The 15,157-nt window shown below is 49.8% G+C and overlaps 1 protein-coding gene across 8 annotated transcripts in view; it reads right to left on the bottom strand.

Moving 5' to 3' along the window:
• GRM4 (glutamate metabotropic receptor 4) overlaps nucleotides 1-15,157 on the bottom strand; it is a 266,208-nt gene that overhangs the window by 136,193 nt on the left and 114,858 nt on the right. The window lies entirely within an intron of this gene.

The raw sequence follows: 15,157 nt of genomic DNA, 5'->3' as shown, positions 1-15,157 counted from the left end.
CTGGCTGCACAAGAACAGCAATCCTTGGAGAGGAAAGGGAGCCAGCGGCTCCCCGCACCATGCAATACTGCTAATGACACCCTTCTTTCACCATCGGGCTGCAGGTTGTGCACTCCAATTCCTACCTTCTTTGCCGGTGGGCCAGAAAAAGTTGGGCTGACAAAAGAAGAGCACCATGTGCATTGCTCCAGGTGATTGCGCCTCTTCTCCATTCATCCCAGCTGTCCTGTCTGCCTGATCTATAATTGTAGTTATTTGTATTAGCCTTATGCCAGGGTTACAGGAGGCAGTTTACCAAGGTCAAGTGCGTGGAGGTTTTGTTTTATTTTAATCTCAACAAGACTTATCTGCCGAAGCAAACCTCCATACATTTGTGATTAGATAGATGGAGATTTCACAGCTGTGCACTGAAAACAAAAGCACCCTTAAAAGTCAACTTGATAATGAATTCCTGAGTTGCCATCAATGCAATGAACTACTCCAAGCCACTCTGAAATCCAACGGAGTGTAATTAGAATACAAAGGAAAGTTGGGGGGTGTTTTGTTTTGCTCCTACCCACCTTCTGGTTTTGTACTGCCACCCATCACCATGGAACCTGAGCAGCCCTCCTTAAGTGCATTCGCTGAACAATGTTGCAACAAATTGTCTTATGCAAGGAAAATAGGTTGGTTTTAATAAAAGTAGAGGCAGCAGTGTGGTCTAATGGATAAGACACTGGGTTGGGAGCCACATGAACTGGTTATTTGGCCTTGAGCAAAGTCACTCGCTGCTGTGTGCCTCAGTTTCCACATCAGTTAAATGATCATTCCCGCACATTCACTTTCCACCAAGCATTCATGCTGTTAAGAGCCAGATTGCACACGTATTTTTAGGGAACAAATGCCACAGGGCTGTGAATATGGGGGAAGTGAATTCATTTGAAAATCCAACTGAGTTATGTTTCCAGTATTTGCTCACTTTGGTAATTACACGCTGAAAAGAGACACTGAAAAAGAGTGACACTGAAAGGGAATGGATTTAGAACCATCCAATGATTCCCATACCTAATTCACTTAGTTTACGAGTCTGAAGATTATATTGCTAACTGCCAGTGCCACAAATTCAGCCTGCGATCTGAAAATCACTGTGTTCTTTTTGTCTTAGATGCCATTCTTGATTATCTACAGATGCATTTCCAATGAATCTCTCATTAGAACATCAAGGCACAAATTACAGAACTAGGAATTGTGGATTGAAGAGTCTTCATGTGGAAAAACAGAGAAACCTCCCGTTCAGATTGGACTGATTGTTGCTGTGATAAAGATCAAGGCAGCATGGTCTAGTGGGTAGGGCACTAGACTGGCACTCCTGAGAGCAGGTTTCTCATCCCAGCTCCTGATCAGCTGAGCGTCCTTGTGCAAATCTAGAATATCAGGGTTGGAAGAGACCTGAGGAGCTCATCTAGTCCCACCCCCTGCTCAAAGCAGGACCAATACCAACTAAATCATCCCAGCCAGGGCTTTGTCAAGCTGGGCCTTAAAAACCTCTAAGGATGGAGATTCCACCACCTCCCTAGGTAACCCATTCCAGTGCTTCACCACCCTCCTAGTGAAATAGTTTTTCCTAATATCCAACCTAGACCTCCCCCACTGCAACTTGAGACCATTGCTCCTTGTTCTGTCAGCTGCCACCGCTGAGAACAGCCAAACTCCACCCTCTTTGGAACCCCACTTCAGGTAGTTGAAGGCTGCTATCAAATCCCCCCTCATTCTTCTCTTCTGCAGACTAAATAAGCCCAGTTCCCTCAGCCTCTCCTCGTAAGTCATGTGCCCCAACCTCCTAACCATTTTCATTGCCCTCTGCTGGATTCTCTCCAATTTGTCCACATCCCTTCTGTAGGGGGGAGACCAAAACTGGACACAATACTCCAGGCGTGGCCTCACCAGTGCTGACTAGAGGAATGGGGAATCACTTCCCTCTATCTGCTGGCAATGCTCCTATTAATACAGCCCAATATGCCGTTGGCCTTCTTGGCAACAAGGGCACACTGCTGACTCATATCCAGCTTCTCATCCACTGTAATCCCCAGGTCCTTTTCTGCAGAACTGCTGCATAGCCAGTCAGTCCCCAGCTGTGCATGGGATTCTTCCATCCTAAATGCAGGACTCTGCACTTGTCCTTGCTGAACCTCATCAGATTTCTTTTGGCCCAATCCTCCCATTTGTCTGGTCACTCTGGACCCTATCCCTACCATCCAGCGTATCTACCTCTCCCACCAGCTTAGTGTCATCTGCAAACTTGCTGAGGGTGCAATCCATCCCATCATCCAGATCATTAGTAAAGATGTTGAACAAAACCGGCCTCAGGGCTGACCCCTGGGGCACTCCGCTTGTTACCGGCTGCCAACTAGACATCAAGCCACTGCCAACTAGACATCACTATCCGTAGAGCCCGACGATCTAGCCAGCTTTCTGTCCACCTTATAGTCGCTCCCCTTCCTCTTCATGTCTTTTTCCCCTCACACCCTTTGTCTACTTAGACTGTAAGCTGTTTGGGGCAGGCACTGTCTCTTACTAAGTGTATGTACAGTGTCTGGTACAATGGTGTCCTGATCTTGGTTGAGCTACCATAATACCAGTAATGAGGAGGAGTCATTTTTATATCGTCACCTTTTCCAACAATGACAATTTAAGTGCTCAATCTTTACATCAGGTGGGCAACCACATGTTGAAAAGTGAAACAAATGATCCTGCAGCACCTTTGCATGCATCATCACACTGGTTGTTTGTGGAAGTGACGGATTAGCAATCTCCCAATTTTCATGCACAATCATGGCAACTGCATGCACAAGTCTGACCTGCAACCACTATCTCATTTATACCCTAAGACGTTAGAGCAGCTGAAACCTCCATTTAATATTATCCAAACCTTCTTTACATTCTTGCTAGCTGAGTCACTTCTTTTACGTGACATGCCGAGGCACCGAGCACAAGTAATGAACCCAGCTCAACTGGAAATAGACATGAATATCACATAGTAATGAACAAATGCATCATAAATATATATCGGCCTCTTGAGGAAAAATATAGAAAACCCAGTGAAGGATAAAACAGGACGGAGAGAGAAAAATGACAATATGAAATTGATTCAGACAGATGACTAAGGAATCTTGCATTTGGCTCGAAATATTACCCTTGTCACAAAATAGAGAGCTGCACATTATGAAGCATTGCATAACATGTGTTGCACACCGGTTAAATTACATAAATATAAAGCGAATATTTCATCTCAATGTGTTTGGTGATGGAGCGAGAAGAGGCCAGAGAGCATGCATGTTTGCATATCCTATGGTATTGCAAGCAGGCTTTGTCCTTTCCCAGCCCAGAGTGTTTGAAGCAGCATCAACCATTCTGGGATAAGAGACAGACTCAGATACAACTGTCTAGAAGAGGGGGCTGGGAAGGCATCCCAACTTCTGGGTCTGCCCATACACACTGCCTATAATAGGCTGGGGAGGATGCCAGATGCCTGGGCCGTGGTGGCCCTGCCTGCACGCCACCTCTTCCCCTCCCTGCTCTGCCCCTTCCCCGAGGCCCCCACTGCTGCCTGGTGAGTCCCTCCTGTCCTCCACTCCACCTCCCTCCTCCAGAGCTCCCCACCACTCCCCGCATCCCTCCTCTTCCACCCCACCTCCCCGCGAGACACCCCCCTCCGCTGTGTCCCTGCGGGCAGTGGGAGCCTTGCAGAAGAGGGGGGGAGGAGAGGAGAGTGGGAGAGGGGACCAAGGGGGCGGAGCATGGGGTGGAGCAGAGGTGGAGTGTGGGCAGGGCCATGGGCAGAAGAGGCAGAATGGTACACTAACCTCCCCCAGGGGAAACTTCACCCACTGTCCATTGCTCTGCCATTAATTTCCTATGCAGCCATAGGTGGATACCTTTACACACCCCTGTGCCTTAGTACCAGCCTGCAAAATCAGAAATAATAGCTGCCTTTGTAAAGCACTCAGGATGCACTAGGATACAGTGGCAGCTATTAAAAGCTGCACACAAGACAGTCGGGAATGCACAACAACTTTATTGAACCTACAGACTTACGAACACCACAAATTACCCTATACTTACATGGCAATTGATGGTGCTCTTTCAATAGTCATCTATCTACACATGCTGCTTTCTCAATATAGGAAATAAACTATACTACTGGCTGGTAACTACTGGTAAATATTGACCTTTTAATGGCCAGCCCTGGGTCAAAGTTTATCTTATCCTTGTCTTGCACCCATGGCCCAGCTGGTCCAATGCCCTGTCTCTGACAGTGGCTAGTACCATCTGCATCACAGGTGGGAGCAAAAACCCTTCAGTGATGGGACAGTCTGCCCCCAGGGGAAGCTTCTTCTCAGCTCTTTAGTAGGTTTACGCCCTGAGGCAGCAATGTACATGCAACAGCATTAATCCGAGACTTTGGTAAATACTGTAACGGCAGGTCAAGTTGATAATGCACCAGAAAGAAAACAGCTTGAATGCTTACTACAATGGTAACTACAATAATGAACATTATCACATTATGAAAATGCCAATGTACTCCAAAGACTCAGGACGGGCATAAAGAATTGAAGCACAGCTGTGTTATGGAGGAGATGGCAGGCCTGCACACATGCAGAGGAAGTATAAAGGCACACCAAGAAATTTGGGACTTTAATTTGAAATATTTCGCTGAGAACGATGCCGGGAAAAGGCAGCATTGCCTCACTTCGATTATTCCAAGGCAAGCAAGCCGGCTGTTGACTGAGGCGTAATATACTGATGCAAGCTGATTTCAGGTAAACTTTGTGGCTTGACAAACTGACAGAGTCTAATTCACACCACTCCGGCAGTGTAAAGGGGCTTTGACATCGGAATACATTACATGCCCCTTTATACTACCAGAGTGGTGCAAAGGGGCCTTCGAGTAAAGAAAAACCTGGCCCCTATGTATATTTTCATTCACTTAATCTGGCTTGACACCACTGTAACTCCACTGACTTCAATGGGGCCACTCCATATTTACAAGAGTGTAAGAGAAAGAAGAATCAGCCCCAACCTATTGTCTTTGCAGACACTCAGCACCTTGGGCGCATGTTGCGCTCTTGAAAAATCTGCCTGACTCTGCCCCCACTGAAATCAGTGGGAGTTTCTGAATCATTGGCTTCCAGAGCTGGACCAACGCTGAATCCTTTGAAAACCCCAATCCTACCTAGAAGGTCCAAGGGCCGGGTTTTTCAGAAGAGCTCAGCTCCCATTTACGCCCCTAAATAAGGGCCGGATTTTCAAGGGACACTTCTGGACAGAGCTGAACATGCACCCAACATGTGGCGCTCTCCTGAAAATCTCAACCTCGTTGTGTGTGTTGGGTCCTTCTGAAAACGTGTACAAAAGAGACATGCATCTTGGGGCTGATCACACATTCCTTGATGACCCAAGCACTGATGCCCTTTGATGCATACCTATCTTGTATACAGCCATATTACTCCACCAGTAGCTGTAGGCCAGATTGTGAATACTCCAGCAGCACTGCTCACTGAGTAACTGCTCACTATGGTGAGTGACACAACCTGGCCTGTAATGTACATTCTATTGCTCCGTAAATAAATGTGTTCCAGTAGTTACAGCAGGGGAGCAGGGTTACTTCTGATAATACAGTGACTAATTACACTGCGGCTATACTGTAATTACAGTGTAATTAGGCTCTCTGATAACCAAATTAACACTAATTCACACAACCATAAGGTTAACTGTATAAACGAATTATGGCGCTCAGTCTTCGGTTAATACATATGTGTCTAGACTCCAAGTACATTAATTTACACTGTAATTGCTAAGTCAGATAGTTAACTGTCCAGTTACCTGCAATTATCACAAATTAATTCGTCTTAAACCACAGCCACGCTAGATTTGGAGGATGACTCTAAATCATTCTAATCATTGTACTGGGAAGCCAAAGGGGGAATCAGGATTCCTGGGTTCTTCTCCCGACTGTGCCATTGGCTCACTTTGTGACTTTAAGCCCGTCACTTTCCCTCTCCGTTTCTCATTCCCCCAATGGGGAAATGAGACTAATAGAAACAGCTTTGCACCTGGGTTGCTCAGGAAAGAGGCTCTCACTTCTGTGGTTCCCATCACATCATCTCTCAAAACAGCCCCCATCAAGTCTCTCCCACACCAACCCTCAAGATCTGGCTGGATTCCCTGTTGAGTGATTGGGCGGAACATGGCTGACTTCAGTGGAGTGGCGGCTGCAATGAAGGCAAAACTCCCCCTGACGCCGGTGGGGGGGGGCAGACATGAGACTTAGGCATCACTTACATCCCGGGGCTCAGCGACACAGTCCCTCTGCACAGGAGTGAACTTCACCCCTCATGCAGCTAGCTCACCAGGTCTAATCACTATGCTATTTCAGCTTGTCACGTGGGCACTCACATCAGGTCGAACTTGTTGCTTAGTGGGAGCAAAGTCATTGTGGGGTCATGTGACCTGCTTGATCTCTGGAACAAAGCAAAGAACCAAGGGGAGGCAAATAATTTGGCCCCTTAAATATCCCCCTCATTCGAGAGCCCTTCCATGGGGACAGCAATGAAAACAGACGACTTGTAATATTGTATCGACCCACGGTCCGTCTAGCCCTTGGCGTGTCCAGTATCCGGTCTCCAATGGTGGCCAGTAATAACTGCTTCAGAAGAAGGTAAAAGAAACCTTTCAGTAGGCAGTTATGACCTCGATGCAGACCTGGGGTTCCCTCAGCCCCTATCCCAGCCTCAGAAGCCCCTTGAAATCTGGCAGATCTTTCCTCAGAGCCATCCCCTTGCTGTGCTGAATTTGCGTTGGAGCAGACAGCTCTTCTGGCCGTGGCAGCGTGATGCAGCAAGGACAGGTGGTGCTGAAAAGATTTATAGACCTCTCTGTGGCAGAGGATGAAGCTGATGGATGGAGGAGGCAGGTGAGGGGCTGAACACACAATCTCCAAGGTGAAACAGAACTGTAACCGTGGGTCCCTCCTGGCTTTAGGTTGATTGGGAGTCCATAGGCAATTTAGTGCCTCAACTAGAAAAATGCCCAGATTTGAGGCCTTATCTAAAAGCTGTTGAAATCTACGGGAGTCTTTCTGCTGACTTCAGATCAAGTCCTTAGGCTGGACCAAATCCAGGCCTCATGGTCTGATGCCATAACCCTCAAGGAGGAACTTCCAACAATGTTCTTATCCAGCAGCATTTCCCTCTCCCTGCCCCCCTCCAGCAGCCCCAGCTCTCACCGAGAACAGCACAGGGTCTGTGCAGGTCAATCTGTTGGAGCTACATTTAGCTTCAGTCCACCCTAAGTAGAGCTGCAGCTTGCCCCAGTGACACGCCAGTCCTCTCTCAACCCTGACAAAACCAGGTTCAGCTTCTGGAACGCTGCAGATTCTTGCAATAGTGTCTCCTTAAGGGCAAAAGAGCAATTACCCAGCACGACCTTGTGAAGTCTCTCCAAACAAAGCCCCTCGAACATGCCAACTGATCCTGCCAGGGTCTGCCCTGAGTCGAGAAACCCCTCTGACCTGCCTTTCCAAGGTGCTGAGCGCCTGCAACTCCCATTGAAATTCACCCCTTAGGAACATTTTTATAGACTTTGAGAACCCTGTTAGAACCCAGCCCCAGAGAAGTGAGGGAACCACCAAGAGGAAACTGTAGCTCCCACAACTCGGGTCAGCAGGTAGAAAACAAACTACATTTTAACACCGCCAAACGCAAGGTCATGCATCTAGGAACAAGGAATGCAACAGGCCATACTTCCAGCATGGGGGCAGGGGTGTATCCTGGAAAGCAGGGGTCAAAGTGAGCAAGCAACTCAACACGCGTGCCCAGGGAATGCTGTGGCTAAAATGCAGTGGTTCTCAAAGTTTTGTACTGGTGACCCCTTTCACACAGCAAGCCTCTGAGTGCGACCCCCACCCTTATAAATTAAAAACACTTTTAAATATATTTAACACTATGGTAAATGCTGGAGGTGAAGCAGGGTTAGGGTGGAGGCTGATAGCTTGCGACCCCCCAAGTAATAACCTTGTGACCCCTGAGGGGTCCCGACCCCCAGTTTGAGAACCCCGGGTCTAATGTGATCCTCGGACATGTGAACAGGGGAATGCTGAGCAGTAGCGAGGAGGCGATTTTAGCTCTGGATATGGCACTAGCGAGGCCAATACTAGAATGCCGCATACAGTCCTGGTGTGCACATTTTTAACAGGTTATTGACAAACTGGAGGGAGTGTGCAGAGAAAAGCCACAGAAACAACTGGAGGGCTAGAAACAAAACTATGCTTTACGGTGAGACTTGACGAGCTCAGTCGGTTCTGTTTGTCAAAAAGGAGACTGAGTGACAACTTGGTTACCGTGTATAAGTATGTTCCTAGGGAGAAAACAACAGGTACTAGAGGGTTCTTTAACCTAGCAGAGAAAGGCACAAGAACCGACGGCTAGAAGCTGATTTAGTTGGGGATTGGTCCTGCTTTGAGCGGGGGCTTGGACTAGACGACCTCCCGAGGTCCCTTCCAGCCCTGATGTTCTATGATTTTATAAGGGCAGTGGTGGATCTGCCATCTCTTGAAGTCTTCAGCTAAAGAGATTGAAGCCTTGTCCGGGAGGTATGCGTTAGTCAAACTTCCATCCTGGCTCAGTACAGGAGTAACCGAATGAAATTCTCTGCTCTGCACTATGCAGGAGATCAGATTGGATGATCTAATGGTTCTTTCTTTCTGGCCTTAAAATCTATCAATAACAAATGCCACTCGCTCAGGTATGTCTACACTGCAATTAAAAACCCGCAAGTGGCCTGGGCCGACTGACTCAGACTTGCGGGGCTCGGGCTAAGGAGCTGGTTAATTGCTGTGTAGACATTCAGGCTCAGGCTGGAGCCCAGGCTCTAGGACCCTGCAAGATGGGAGGATCCCGGTGCTCAGGCTGCACCATCTAAACTATAGTTAAATGGCCCCTAAGTCGTAGCCCCATGAGTTCAAGCTGACACAGGCCAGCCAGGCGTGTCTAATTGCAGTGTAGACACACCCTCAGACTCCGTATTGGAGGCAGATCCCTAAGAAAGGGCTACCGCACTGGGGGAACAGGCCTGAGCCACAGGACAGCAAAGCCACCCTGCTGGGACAGAATCCAGGTGCCATTTGCCTCTAAAATAAAGTCTTTGTGCCAGGCACATCCATCAGGAACGGAAGCATCAGTCAGCGGCCACTAGCAGAGGCCGGATGCTGGACTTGACGGATCAGCGCTCTGACGCAGTACTGCAAATCCAATATTCTTAACACCTCCTCTACCACAGCATGACAGACTGTCTAGCTCAAGGGCTCCAGGGCAGGCACTCACACAGCACCAGGGGAACAGGAGCCCCCGCCCCAGACCTCTGCAAGTCGGGCAGAAAAGAGCTCTTCTCTTGGATGGCAAATCTGTGAGAGAGAGAATGCAAAGCGACAACAAAAAACAGTTACTTTCCCCTTTATTCTTCTTGTTGTCAGATGAGTTGTGTTATCATTAGGGTTCAGATGAGGCTGCTGCTTAGCACTGACAAACCCCAGTCGGGTTAGCAGCTAAGCTGTTAACGGAGAGCAAGAAAACCCTTTTTCTACGCTAACACCACACTCCCTGCCTCCCTCCCACTTTGTCATGCACATACAGCCTACATCCAGACAGGCACAGATACACACACAAGCACTGTCACTCACATCTATGGAGTCACAGGTACGTCTAGTCACATGTTCTGACCACTATGTGACACATATCCCTGAACATCCATATGCACGTTCAAGGGCTACAGAGATGCACCCAGACATACACACTCTCAATTACACACACACACACACACACACACACACACACACCCCTATGCATGCACCTACAGGTCATATGCCCCCAGGTATATGCAGAAACGCAGACAATCAACACGTACACACAGTGCTAGGTGTGAACACCTTTGCCCTGAGTAACACCCGTAGACCTGCTCACGCATGCACAGATGCAGGTGTATACATACAAAGTACACCCACATGATCGCAAGTACAAGTGCATCCAGGAACAGCCACACCTGCCTGCTCTGAAGCACACACGCACTCACGTAAGACTGCAGACCTGCCAAAACATTCTGCTTTTCAAGTTAAAATCCTAAAGAGCAGCGATTCCCGGTTGAATCCCTAGACGGACTCTTCTGCATACTAAAAGCACAGCCGGTTCTCAGAGCCACAGCATTACAGAGACATTGGATTAACGCAGTTCCTATTTATAGGGCTTTGATTAGAAGCTCGTCACCTAGAAGTTTTTATTCCCGTTATCCATTTATAAGGCCATAACACAGTTTGACTTGCACTAGATGGACTGGTGTCCCACAGATCTTGCCAGAATTTAATGTGCCATTCAGATACAGTTAAATTAGTAATAGGCAGCAGTCGGTGCACGGCAGGACTCTAACTGCCTCCAAAAACACTCTTTAGTTCTCCTCTCTCCATGGATTATTATGCAGCAGATAGTCAAAGAAACGCAGAATAGGGACAGACCAAGCCGAGCTCTCCCCACTGCCAGTCCTACATCGTTTCCTGTAGCATACTCCTGCTGAGAGAGGTTAGCACCGAGCGAGCACCCCGCAGACAGTATTGCAGCACCGCTGCCCAGAGTGCCTCCTGCTGGGAGATGCTGGGACTCCCCACACCTGGGCAGCTCCTTCCACCGTTTCCTATGGCACCTTCTGTCAGGAGAGGCTGGGTGCGGAATAGCTGTGAGATGGCCCCCAGCCAGTGAACTTGCACCACTGTTACAGGAGTGCTCGGTATTCACATGTATGTCAATAGTTAGTGGATAACGTACCATATCAGCTCTTAACAACAGCGCCTCCTACTGACAGAGGCTGGGACTGGAGTAGCTCTCTGTTCTCCCCTTCCCCGCCCCCTCTCACTGCTCCTGCAGATTTCCCTATAGAGCCTGCTTCTGGGAGAGGCTAAGACCTAATTGTTGTGTATTTGGTTGTCATGGTTTTGTTGCTATGGCAACTGAGTTAGATTATTATGGGTTAGCTCAACCGGTTTCAACCGGCGGAGGAGCTCTCTGTATATATGTAAATAAAATGGAGGTTTTGGTTAGCTGCCTGCTCTCTGGCCTCAAGTGATTGCTTCCTACACCGGCTGCCCCAAGGATATAACACTAATCTCCACCCCCACAGCTAGGGCTCCTGTCCCGCTCCTTTCAGAGTCTCCTGGTGTGGCTCAAAGCTCCCCCTCCACCTCCAGGACTCCCGCTTTATTTCTCCACAGCAGCCCCTCTTGGGGGAGGCTGAAGCCACAGCAGCTGCAAGCTCCCAGAATGCAGCCGGCGCTCTCCCCCTACTCCCACTGGCGATAATCCTTTCTAAGCATCCAGCAGCACCCGTCAGCAGAATGCTTTCCCATTCCTGACAAATCCTTGCAAAGAGTTTTGCTGAGCACAGACTTTCAGGCTGTCCAAAGTCTATAGACAAGTTAAAGCACCTGCCCACAGGGATAATTCCACTGAACTGGGAGAACCAAGCAACGGTGCCAACTTTATTTTCCATTAAAACCTGGTAATGTTGAGGAAAAGTCCTCTCCTGGAAAGTGCCCCGCACAGTGAGTGATCTGGAAAGGCCGGGAGCGTTGGAATAGGCTCACTGGCTGGGCCACAGCAAAGCCCCAACTTATTTCAAGTCTCTTTACACGCAGCAAACGCGTTTCCTAGCCACTTACTCAGAAAGAACTGCAGCCAGATGACACTACGGTCCAGAAACTGCTATGGATTGACTCAAAGATTCCAAGATCATAAGGGACCATCCAGTGTGATCTCCTACATAGCAAAGGCCATAGAGCTGCCCCTCCCAACAGCAGATCTTTTAGAAAAACATCCAGTCTTGGATTCTAAAGTTGCCAGTGATGGAGAACAGAATCTAGATCTCTTGCTGGGGCTCAAAGGATGGACCATGCTCCCCCCAGTAACCATGTAAGCTCTTTGGGGCGGGGACTGTCTTTTCTTTCTGTGATTGTACCACATCTAGCATAATAGGGTTCTGCTCCATGACTGGGGCTCGTACGTGCTACCCCAGTACAAACCATAACAACAACAACAACAGGAGTCACTGCCTCTGTCGGGCAAATTCTGCCTTGATTTACCCCTTGTACAACCCAACTAGCATGGGAAAAGTCAGCATATAATTTGGCCCTGTGTCTTGAGATAAAATGTGTTGTGTGCATGCCATCACCAACTTGAGAACAGCTGGGGCATCTCTGTTGGCAACTGAGCACCAGCAATCAGACTGGAAACAAGACATACATATAACTGAGAGTAATGTTCTCTGCCCTTGTTTTCTTTCCATTTCAGCCATGGGGGCTCCTCTCTTGAAAGGGGGAGCTGGTAATACCACAGCAGAGATGGCATCATTCTACCAATGCCACAAGGAGGGAGAGAGGGGAATGTGCTTGTGTTGTCATGGCAAGTTCAAGATGGGGCCTAGCATCCTGACCAGCCTGGGCCACAGGGAGCTTATTTCACCATAAGAGGGAAGGGGGAGGGGGAGTTTCCCCACTGCAACAGCTGGGGCGATGACCTTGCATCCCTGCATTGTCATGGCTGTATGTCTCAGGACGCTGTCACAAGTCTGCAGCCCCGTGGACATGCAGGGAGAGAGGGCTCCGCCGTAGCGAATATGAAAGTGTGATCCAATGAGGCTGCTGGACACTGACAATCCCTGTGGTTCTCTCTGGCTCGCCAACTCCCAGACTAAGGCAGCCTCTGCTACTTTAGACTCCAACACCAGGTCGCCTCTGAGTCCTGGCTTGGATTACACAGTACCAGATGGGGATAAACTACACAGGACTGCATTGCTCTTGCAGACAATTTCTCCCTGAGCCCCTAACGTTCCTCCTCAGCATCCTATCCCCCTCATCTCACTGGCCTCCAGGAGCAACAGGCAGCACAGCTCACACAAAGAGAGTCTTAATCAAGGCTTTGAAATTTATGTCGTGCCTGGTTCATCGTTGGTCCAGAATCATTTTTTTTTTAAATCCCCCAGCTGTAGTCACTGGTTGCCAGCCTGCAAAGGGATGATTTATACTTCAGGGAATGAATCAATACAATATGTGGCCAAAGACATCTTTAATCTCGCAGAAGGATTAGGCTGCAGAGGGGGACGTCAGCAGCAGCCCACAGCCATTCCGTTCAGATTTCAATTTGGAGATCGGCGCCTCTCTTTCTCCCTTCTTTTCTTGAGCTTCAGCTAAAGACGTTGGAAACATCAAACCTCATTTAGCAGACGGGTGCTGCTGTGATTGGCTGGCTACCTGTTCCATGCTAGCAACACGGAAGGGCACCCAGGTACTGGGGGCTGCCTGGGGAGAGACCCCCTTGGAAGGAGAGTTCAGAGTTAACAGGGAGATGCAATCCTCCACGGATGGGGGGAGATGCAGCCCCACATTCTGGGTTTGTCTGTCAGCTGTGACAGTGCAAGGGGGCCACAAGGCAGCCAGGCAACGCTCCCCATGGGGAATATCCCCGCTGGCACATGCCCCTTAGGAACCACCCTGGAGCCAGAGGGGCGTCAGGGCAGGAGAGGGAGGGAGCGGCTACTCCTAGTCACTCCAATAGAGGCTAAGCAGCTGCAGACAGGTTAAGTCTGCCCCCAGTGCGTCTCTCACCTGTGCCGGGGGCTGCACCAGGGGAGGGCATTGCCACCCCACTGGTCTCTGTACATGCCCAGGGATGAGTTGGAGCCTATATATCTGCCTGGAGAAGAGATGCCCACAGCAGAAGCGAACAAATAAGGATTGAATTGTCCAATCACCCCGCAAGGCTGCAGAGTCCCCGAGCTAGGATCAGGGCCCCTGAGTAGTAGGGGCAAGGACCAGGAACAACTGAACAGAAGACTGAAATCCCCCTCTCTTCCCAGGAGAGCGGTTCCTCTCTCTGAGCCACGGGACCTTCTGGTGCTGGAGCTAGGGTCTATCTCCATCCTCGGAAAGGGTGACCCCTCCATTAGGGTGAAAGCCCTTGGAGGGGGAGAAGAGGAGTAAAGGAGAGGGCTGTCTTTCCTCCTCATCCCCACCCTGCATTGCCTCTTCCTCCCTGGACTGCTACGCCTCCCTTCGTCGCACAGGGACTGCCCAGGCGGAGCCTAGACATAGAGTCCCAGCCATCAGGGACCCCCCCCACAAACTGCCGCTCCCTCCCACAGACTATTGCTGTGCAATTAAAAGTGCTTAGGTGAGATTTATGGTGGGATTCTAGCTTCAGGGTGGTACCAATGTGGAGCACTTGGTCACTATGTGGTCCGCAGGAATAAGCAATTACAATACGGTTGATGGGCCGAACACACAGATACAGAGGCATTGGCATGAGGTGGGGAACGCACACATTAGGCTATTTGGGGATTTAGCACAGGGAAAGAGGAAGAGGTGGAAACAGGGATAAATCCAGAAACCCTTGTTCAAGCGAAACGCCAATGGGCCCAATCCTGAGCAAGCAAAGACATCACCATCCATCCCATTCCACATACATTTCCTCTCTCCATCACAGGCCTCGTCTCAATGCGGTGTTCTAGTCGCATTTCACCCTGATTGTTCCCTTCGGCCTGACTCTTCACATGCCCCGTGCCAAACACTGGCATCTCTCGATTGCACCTGGGTCGTGCACCAGACCCTAAGGCCCCCTAGGGTGGATCACGACTGAGGCTGAATTGTATTAGCCTAACCACGTGGACAGAGTTTGATGTCACGTTAGCACACAAGTCCCCCACAGGCTGCCCCCCTCCAAGTTCAAAAGCAGCCTAACCCCCACTGCCATGGACAGGGGCGGCTCTAGGCCCCAGCACGCCAAGCGCGTGCCTGGGGCAGCAAGCCGCGGGGGGTGCTCTGCCGGCGCCGTGAGGACGGCAGGCAGGCTGCCTTCGGCGGCTTGCCTGCGCAGGGTCCACTCGTCCCGCGGCTTCGCCGGACCCCCCGCAGGGACCCTCCGCAGGCAAGCTGCCGAAGGCAACCTGCCTGCTGTGCTTGAGGCGGCAAAATGCCTAGAGCCGCCCCTGGCCACAGACGGGCCACAAGAAGCTGAAACATTCTCCCGACAGGCCGCAGCAGTAGCTGTTTCCCAGATGCTAACAGGCGCTTCCCAATTCTGCCATG

This window comes from Mauremys mutica, chromosome 4 (assembly GCF_020497125.1).
Source record: "Mauremys mutica isolate MM-2020 ecotype Southern chromosome 4, ASM2049712v1, whole genome shotgun sequence".
Classification (NCBI taxonomy): domain Eukaryota; kingdom Metazoa; phylum Chordata; order Testudines; family Geoemydidae; genus Mauremys; species Mauremys mutica.
This window is presented reverse-complemented; position numbering and strand designations above follow the sequence as displayed.